This window comes from Leiobunum rupestre, chromosome 2 (assembly GCF_980474605.1).
Source record: "Leiobunum rupestre chromosome 2, qqLeiRupe1.1.hap1, whole genome shotgun sequence".
Lineage (NCBI taxonomy): Eukaryota > Metazoa > Arthropoda > Arachnida > Opiliones > Sclerosomatidae > Leiobunum > Leiobunum rupestre.
Window position 1 is genome coordinate 82,926,303 of NC_143385.1, and position 9,202 is coordinate 82,935,504.

The 9,202-nt window shown below is 39.3% G+C and overlaps 1 long non-coding RNA gene across 1 annotated transcript; it reads right to left on the reverse strand.

Moving 5' to 3' along the window:
- Positions 1–7,077: 7,077 nt before the first annotated feature.
- LOC149959716 (uncharacterized) lies at positions 7,078–8,412 on the reverse strand. The gene is made up of 2 exons (XR_016478395.1): positions 8,188–8,412; positions 7,078–7,277 (listed from the first exon to the last, which is right to left on the reverse strand). It is a non-coding gene; the product is annotated as an uncharacterized LOC149959716 (long non-coding RNA).
- Positions 8,413–9,202: the final 790 nt, after the last annotated feature.

Genomic DNA, 9,202 nt, shown 5'->3' on the forward strand with positions numbered 1-9,202 from the left:
CTCCAAGAAGAGTATGAGTTCCTGAGATTTCCACTCCAAGAAGAGTATGAGTTCCTGATATTTCCACTACAAGAAGAGTATGAGTTCCTGAGATTTCCACTCCAAGAAGAGTATGAGTTCCTGAGATTTCCACTTCAAGAAGAGTATGAGTTCCTGATATTTCCACTACAAGAAGAGTATGAGTTCCTGAGATTTCAGCTACAAGAAGAGTAGGAGTTCCTGAGATTTCCACCCCAAGAAGAGTATGAGTTCCTGAGATTTCCACTACAAGAAGAGTAGGAGTTCCTGAGATTTCCACTACAAGAAGAGAAGAAGAGTTGGAGCTTCTGAGATTTTCACTACAAGAAGAGTACAACTTTATGAGATTTCCACCCCCAGAAGAGTAAAAGTTTCTTAGATTTCCACCACAAGAAGAGTATGAGTTCCTGAGATTTCCACTACAAGAAGAGTAGGAGTTCCTGAGATTTCCACTACAAGAAGAGAAGAAGAGTTGGAGCTTCTGAGATTTTCACTACAAGAAGAGTACAACTTTATGAGATTTCCACCCCCAGAAGAGTAAAAGTTTCTTAGATTTCCACCACAAGAAGAGTACGAGTTCATGAGATATTTACGCCAAGAAAAGTAAGAACACCTAAGATTTCCACGTCAAGAAGAGTAAGAACTACTAAGACTTCCACGCCAAGAAGAGTAAGAACTCGTAAGATTTCCACGCCCAGAAGAGTAAGAACTCCTACGATTTCCACGCCCAGAAGAGTAAGAACTCCTAAGATTTCCACGCCCAGAAGAGTAAGAACTCCTAAGATTTCCACGCCCAGAAGAGTAAGAACTCCTACGATTTCCACGCCCAGAAGAGTAAGAACTCCTAAGATTTCCACGCCAATGAAGACGGGAACTTCTGGGATATACCAGACAGGAGGAGTAGTAACTAAAGGGATTAAAACTCCAGATAATACAATACCAAAAAAGGTAAGAACTCAAAATTTTCATCATCTAAAGCAAACATTACTCCAAGAAAAATCAAGAACTTTAAAGCGGAAATAACCCCAACCAAACTTGAAAATTCAAACATGGGAAAACGATCATCGCATAGACCATTTACACCGAAGAAGAAACTCACCCCAAAAACATTTTCATATAATTCTAAGACATTTGCTGATTGTAGCCCAAAAAGTATAGTGACTCCAACATTAGTGACTAAATTTCCAATAAAATCCAGGAAATTTTGAAGCTCTAGATGGAAACTACGGTAAAATTAAATTTAGTGAAATTTACAAAAATCCCAAGAAAACGAAGACCCAGGAAAATTGATGGTATAATAAAGAAAAGGCGGTAAAAAATTGATAGAAGAAACGTTTATATTTCAGTAAAACCACGCAGTGACACTGACGGTGATCCCTGTGGGGGCTCTGGGGCTTGAGCCCCACAGGGAAAAACAAACGAGGGCAGAGCCCCCACAGAAATAACATTGAGGAAAAATAGCAATCAGGGAAAAATTTATAATCTCACTGCCTTTATTTGGGTTCAAATTCAGTCAAATTATTTTGAGATTGCAGATGCGAGTAGCATTAAGATGATATAACGGTAAAACTGATTTCGATAGATTCATCCAAACAGAAAATTGACCCATCGTGACGTGTACCCTATTTTACCTAAAATACCTTCGTTAAGTATGTGGCCAAGAAGGGCTTAATTATCTATCCATGTACACAAATATTTTTCTAAAGATATCGACTTAACTTTTATTATCAATATATTCATTGACGGATGAGATAATAGAAAGAACACTTTAAAAAAGATATATATAATAAGGGTTAGAAGTCACATATTGATTGTTGTACCATTTCCATTTATATCTATAACGGTGTGAAAGACAGCCAATGCCTAACATCGGTAGCCCAAGTGCCCAAAATTAAGACAGCTCTGTAGGGCACTATCTATAGTTCAGTGACGTAACTAGGAACTCCGCCCCCCCCCCCCGCGAAAAACGACTCGGGGCCCTTTTAAATAGCACCGATTTTAATCATCAATGTTTGGGCCCCCCCCCCCTAGAACTCGGGGGTCTGCGGGGGCGCTATTTACGCCACTGCAGTGTTGGTTAGCATGATAACTATGCAGCAAATTGTTTCGGAGATCCGGTAGGAAGTGGGGTAAATGCTGTTGATTAGTCGCCAGGTAATGATTTCGAATCTACTTTCTTTTCATAATTTGAGAAAATCAAAAATGTGTTGAGGCGCGTTGGGCTCAACAAATCAGCGAGCGTTATGCCATCACGTGGTAGACGCAAAAATTCTTAAGCCTACTTTTTTTAATACTTTTAAAATAACTCCCTATACCACGTGACAGCGTAGCGCTCTATGATTCGTCAAACTCAAAGTGCTTCAAAAAAGGGGAAAATGAAGTAGAGATATTAAAAAAAATTTTTCTCCGTTATAGGGAGCATGGCTATTTGTTGAAACGATACGTGGATGTCATAGTCAAATTTCCCCTGGTACGAGAGGTGCGGAGGAAAAACGTCACCGGCGTGTGTTCCAATCGCTGATTTGATTTTTATGAAGGTAGAAGAGCTTAGTCTTCGACCCTGAGAGGGATTGGGAGTAACACTGAAAATCCGCTTAACATTTTTTTTCATTATCCCTAAAAAGAAATAAATACATAAATATATTGATCTTCGCGAATATTTAAAAATGTATTTTGAAATTTTAAATTAATTTTATTTTTTGATTTGTTGAATTTTAATGAATGTTCGATTGATTTAATCATTTTTATTACGACTCTAATTTCCCTTTAACGTCTGCAAAACAAAACTATAAACAAAACCATAAATATTTCTACTATATAGTCTGGGACTCTGTACTTAACAGGTTAAAATCTAATTCATTTTTAACCAACTTATACTGCCTAGGCCATCATGAAAAATTCGCAAGACGAATATTTGTCATACAAAATTTAACGTTTGTTTTTGTAACTTTTCCAACAAATTGGGGGTAATTTGAATAACGACAATGATGTAAGTCAAAGCCACTCCCATATACGACAAAAAGAAGCTCTTGGTGATGAGAAAACACCCGCCCACGGTAATGCCTTTCGGCTCTGAACTCAACTGGTGCAACAATATATTCAGCTCTCCGAAAACGTTGCAAGGTACGTCCACGTAATGTATAGTTAGTTCTTCGACGAACAGTTGGCTGGCTGCTAATTTCTCTGGGACCTTTGACGACGACAAAGAGACGGCCGAAATCCAAATAAACATCTGTCCGTAAATGACGAAATACATTCCGACTTTGAGAGGACTGATGTTGGCATCTTCGTTGATGATTTCCGTCGTGCCTTGACAGAGAGCGATCAGAGAAACGCCGTACCACATGAAGAACACCGAGGAGTAGATTTGATCGCTCAATTTGATGATGTGTTTTCCGGATTTGAAGAGTTTTCGAAGATGAACGATTTCTTTGCGGTTGAGGTTGTGATCCGGTTGATCGGGATCGCGTTTTTCCGCCGCCATTACCTTGGCTTCCACCATCTTGGCGGCTTTGTTCAGATAACAACTGAAAGTGTTGCAATGAAACACGTAAACGATTGGAATTAGGGTACCGCTTCCGACAGTTCCGGCGGTGTAGAACAGAGAATCCCACACGATGACTTTCCGTTTGAAGCTTTCGCCGAGCAGAGACGCGTTCAAAGTGGCCATGGACAACGACTCAACCCAAGCGTCCTCCGACGACTCGTACCGGTGGTTTTCGAGTTGAGAGGTCAAGTAGACGATTAAGACGGAGAACACGAAGCAGCCGGAAGCGTAGATGACGTACAGGGACGGCCTTGGCATTCCTTTTCTGCGATCCTCATTCTCGTGGAACGTGTTGATGTGACTTTCGAGGGCTTTGTTCAATCCCGCCAAGACGCTTTTTTTGAAAAACCACATGAAGTAGGTTGCGCTCGCTGACAGGCAAGACGCGTACTTCGTTGAGAATCTCAAGTCGATTTCCCGAATTCTAAAGAAGTGGTACGTCATTAGCGCCAAATAAAATGGTTGGTACACGTAGCAGAACGTGACCATCACCGATCCTATGATGAAATGGGTGACTCGGGCTACTGTCTTGTTCGATAGTTGAGTAGTAAAATAATTCTCTCCGCCCAAGGAATAATCATTTCTCAGAGGGTTGCGCAACATAGTTTAATATTAATGAATTCAATATTTCTTAATTCACGGTAAATTCCAACCAGTTGTCGTAACCAGTGTGCACTCTGGCTAAATGTCTCCAGTAATCACTCTGTAATCATTCGATGTAGTCAATTAGGTAATCGGTGTAAGGATAAAATGTGACGTGTTTATCCCCTCGATATAAACGGTCATAAGGACGATAGCGAATAGAACATGGAAATCTAATGGAACATTTAATGGCCTGAAATAAACGTACATAGTATTACTTTTATAATCCGGAATTTAATATTTCCACGGAGATAAAGCGTTGAAGTTAGCCTCGTAAATTGGATAGTGGGGTAGCCTATTATCACACCCTTTCTCCTTCTTCGGGTTTTGAGAGTTTGATACGAAACCATATGGTTTTTATTAGCTTTCTACCAGATTTTGCGTGTATTAAGGAGATATTTTTTGTGTATTTAGCGGTTAGTTTCCCTGAATTCAGGTATTATTTCGCGTACATTAATTGCATATTTTTTGTGTCAATCGGTTTTTTTTCGTTGGTCAATCGGTTATTTTGCGTGAATTAATTGTTTATATTGTGTACCTTAATTGGTTATTTTGTGTGCATTAATTGGTTATTTTGTGTGCATTAATTGTTTATTTTGGGTACGAACTTTACGCCTTTCTGAGGACTTACGCGAAACGGAACGGAAAACGAGACCGTCTTGAAAACCGTGATGTTACGCCTTGTTGTACTATTTCGAACTCAGTGATTGTAGCTAAGCGCCAGTGCCAGATTGATTTCCCATCTGCACAGTGTGCTGTGGCAGTTGGACTCAGTGGCCTCTTAATTTAGAGAAATGTCCTAGGAATCCAACCTCCTGCCCTATAATTTAGGGACCCGCAAAGGTCTCATTGAACGAGGCCCTCAATTGTTTAAACTTCCAGGTGCCAACTTCCTGCCTGACTTCCACAAGACATGGTCTCCCTTACGAAGCAAAGGCTTGTGGAAGACAGCACGGATATGTTATCTTGGATTAACAAAATAAGCTTCGGTTACTCGATATCGCAATCTCTTTATTTGGCGGTTTTAAAACTGCTGGTTTGCATTTAGCGCCCTCTGCCTGTTTACATTTACAACCGGGAAGCGCCTGTTAGCGTGTTTACGTTCTTCGCTTTACAATTTATGGCTGTTTATTTTGTCGTTTTTAAGTAAGTACCAAGGTATGCAAATATATTTTACTACTACATTATTATTATTATTATATTTAAGCTGGTTTTAATAGGCTAAATTATGAGTTTTAATTCGTGGAAAGCAAGAGGATAAGTACAATGTTTAACCCTTCCCACGCTGCTGACCTTTTACAGTGTATTCCCTAGCTGAATCTTATGCCCTATGTTATGTCCGTGAGTTCGTATGTTTAATCGATGAGACGTTGGCAAGTTTAACTTTAAATTATTTAATGACAATACATAATTACATATTAAGTAAGATTGAACCGCGTGCTTACGCTATGTTAGGAGACGCGCCGAGGACTGTCGGTATCCCCGCTTGGGACTGTTGATCCTCTTTCTGGAATGATCTTGTTCAACTAGCGACATCTATTATTAATTTGTCTAATCGACATGGCGCTAATTATAAATATACAATAGTTCAAATATAACACCCTATGATTTACTTTTACAGCAAAAATTTACTAAAATATTACGCCGTACGTGATAAATATAATCAACTAACTATTCTTCTCAAACAAGTAAACACAAACCTTCATATATTTTGAAGACTGGCGTCCGCGCGTAACCGCCGCCGCGCAAGCGTCTACAATTCCAAGAAAAAGATTGTCCCACCATTCTCGCAAAATATGTCATCCCGCCCGCCAAGCTGCCCCCGTCTTTTCAGCCTTTTGTGTGCCGTTTTGAATATATTGGGATTTGGGAAAGATAAGAGTGGGATATACCATAAGCGAAGCTAATATTATTAATCCAAAATGTTATGAAAAGTTGTTGGGCACTTGAAGTCAGGCGGTGAGACTAAGGATCAAAGTGAAGTCCTATTGAGTTTCAATACGTATAATTTAAATCACATCACTTGGCAACGGCTAAGCTGCTTTCTTTGAGCTCAGTCGCTTTATTTTTAACACTCACTATTATCTCAAACGCACCAAACTGCGGTTGAAAATGAGTAGAGCTTGCCCATTCGATGGAACACTAGTAAACCTGGCACCAAAAACCAGCATAAATTTGAAGACCATGCATCCTCGAACTAGTTAACTATATGGACGTTTCGGTGCCTATGAGTTCCTTCTTAACATCCCTCTAGCGGGGAAAATAGACATAACAGCGACAGCACGTGTGAGAATGTAACCCAAACAGCGGGTTTTTGGAGAAACAGTAGACGCTAGCTAACAGTATCGCTTCACATGATACCTTCGCACACAGGGTTGGACATAAGGCACTAGTCACGGCATTTTACTAATAAAACAAATGCTCTGACTACTAAATTTAATAGCAATCTGGGGGCTCACTAGTCAATTGGACTTGTGAAACCTTTACCTAACTATTCATAAATAATGGCGAATATAAATTCATCATTCATCAATCCCATTTTATTTAAAAAAATTGTGATCGGCCAAAGTCATGTAACTCAAGTGATAATAAATTCCTATTTTAATTCTGACGGGTCAAGCTAAATGTTGGGTGTCCTTCTTGTTTTTATACCCCCATTTTCACCCCCACTAGTCAGTGACCACCAAAATTAACTAGTCAGGCTGACCAGCCCTGTTCACACATGCCCGGAGATAGTGAAGCATTTGTTCGCCGGTAGAGGGATGGTAATAGGAATTTATACGTCTAATGGGAGCAGAACTGTCTTTATAGTCCCAACTAACGTATTACCATGAGCCATAATTGGCCTGTAGGCTAAATAACAAAACGAATGATGGTTTTTTATTATTTATTTTCTTTATTGCCACATTTCATTCTTGTTTTGTCTAATGGAACATCGCGTAATTGAATAAGCAACGATTAATGCGTATCTTCAAAACCTCTGCATAGTTGTGGCTATCAGATGTCACGCCTTCTCTTTGTAACTGCGTTTTCGCAAACCTGGGACAATCTTTTGGGCGTATCAGTTCACCTGAAGAGAAAGAACACGTAACAATTTGTCGATTAGTTTTTTGTTATTTGTTTTTTCAAAATTTAGGGTTAGTACTGTTAAGAAACTGTTAAAACTATGTGGAATGTTAAAAATAAGAATTAAAAGTTTAAAAACTAAATGTTATAAAGATAAAAACAAAAGGTTTTCTTAAAAAGTATTTTGTATTTTTAAACTTGTTTTTCTGTCGTTAATGATGTATTCGTACACGTTATCGAGTTCGACAAGCCCTTGTAATGGCTGCCAGATGAGGCCGGGGACCCCGCATTGTTCGGGGATGCTCCTTTTCTAGAAGGCCCAAGACACGTGTTAAGTGTCATCTCTTGGGGGGAGCGGAAAGCGAACGAGCGGGGTTTAAACGGTAACTTCTGACATTCAATGAAAAAGAACCACTGTAAATCGAAGAAAACTAAAGCATTGGCTTTTCGGACGCCAAAGCGTTCACCTTGTAAAAAATAAAGCTACTTTTCTCGGTTTTAAACACCTTATCATTCCCGTCCATTACAATACCATTACCGTTCAAATATCTGATTTCCAACTATTGCCTTTACCGATTCAAAATATATTGAAATTCCATTCCCCACCATTCCCAAAATTACCTTTTACCATCCATTCGATAACCGAAAAGAAAAGCGACATAAGCAAATAAGATATCAATCTGATTCCCGCCGTTTCCATTACACTAAGTCCAAAAGTGGAAATGTCTTGATACAAAAAGTCTAGCTCTCGCCATCGGCCAAGAAACGTGTTATTTCTATGGCTCCCCCTCGTAGACGGATGAATACTATTTTACCGACAGAGTTGAAGCCGACTTTCGCAGGTACATACGACCTTATTAATAGGGGTTCCACCGTTATTAAAAAGAGCTCAAATAGACAACGCGATTAGTTACCTTGGACTCGCGTTCCACCTTGCTGACTGAACTCGAAGAAGCAGACCAGGGCCACAACGAGGAGCGACTTCATAATGAGATAATTTTCAAATGCTGTTTAAAGAATACTTAATTTCAAACGAATAGGAAATTGGTCTTTTATTCCAAAAGGATTTTCAGCTGAAGGATCGTGAAACAGAACAGAATCGAGCGATAAATTAAAACACAGAGGTCTTCGCGGAATTGTCTCTTCCAATGATTTATCGTTGAACAGACATTTGTAGGGCGCCGATTTCTCCGTTGGTGGCCCATAATTAACGCGAACAATATTGCACCATGATTAGCAACCTTTTTAACTTAGTTCCAACGGAAAATTAATTTATCGCTAATACCAAGATAATATCAAAAGTGGATATGACCTAATACAAAAAGTCTCGCTCTCGCCATCGGCCAAGAAACATGCTATTTCAATGGCTCCCCCCCCCCTCGTAGTATTTTCCCGCCAGAGTTGAGTATAATGCAACAATCAGCCTTGGGGAGGGAAGGAAGTTAAAACCAACAAATAACGCCTCGTAGTGAGGAACTAAGTAGCACTGGTCAAAGTTAGTGTATTTCTTTATTTTTCGTCGTTCTGTGGAGATGCTATCGCCATCTACCTACGATATGATACCATAGACTAAAAAAAGATCCAGAAAGGTGACAATAAATAGTCTTTTATGTGGTCGATCTTGAGTCCAGCATTCATTAAACCTTTAGCATACAGGGATTGTCACACTTTTGTTAATTATTTCACTTTTGGTTGTATATATAATTTTAAATCAAATACACACTTTTTCAAACGCCCAATTTAATAATAATGAACGTTCACAATTGAACGAAAAATAATATCTTTTTGGAAACACTCTTTTAGGTTTTTTTCTTCTAATAATCTGCGATAGGTGCTACCAGAAGTTTAAAGTATCTTCTACACGTATGCCACTTCCAATTCTTCCCAAAATGTTTCCAGGTTTTCTTCCTCGAATAATGGCACCTCGGG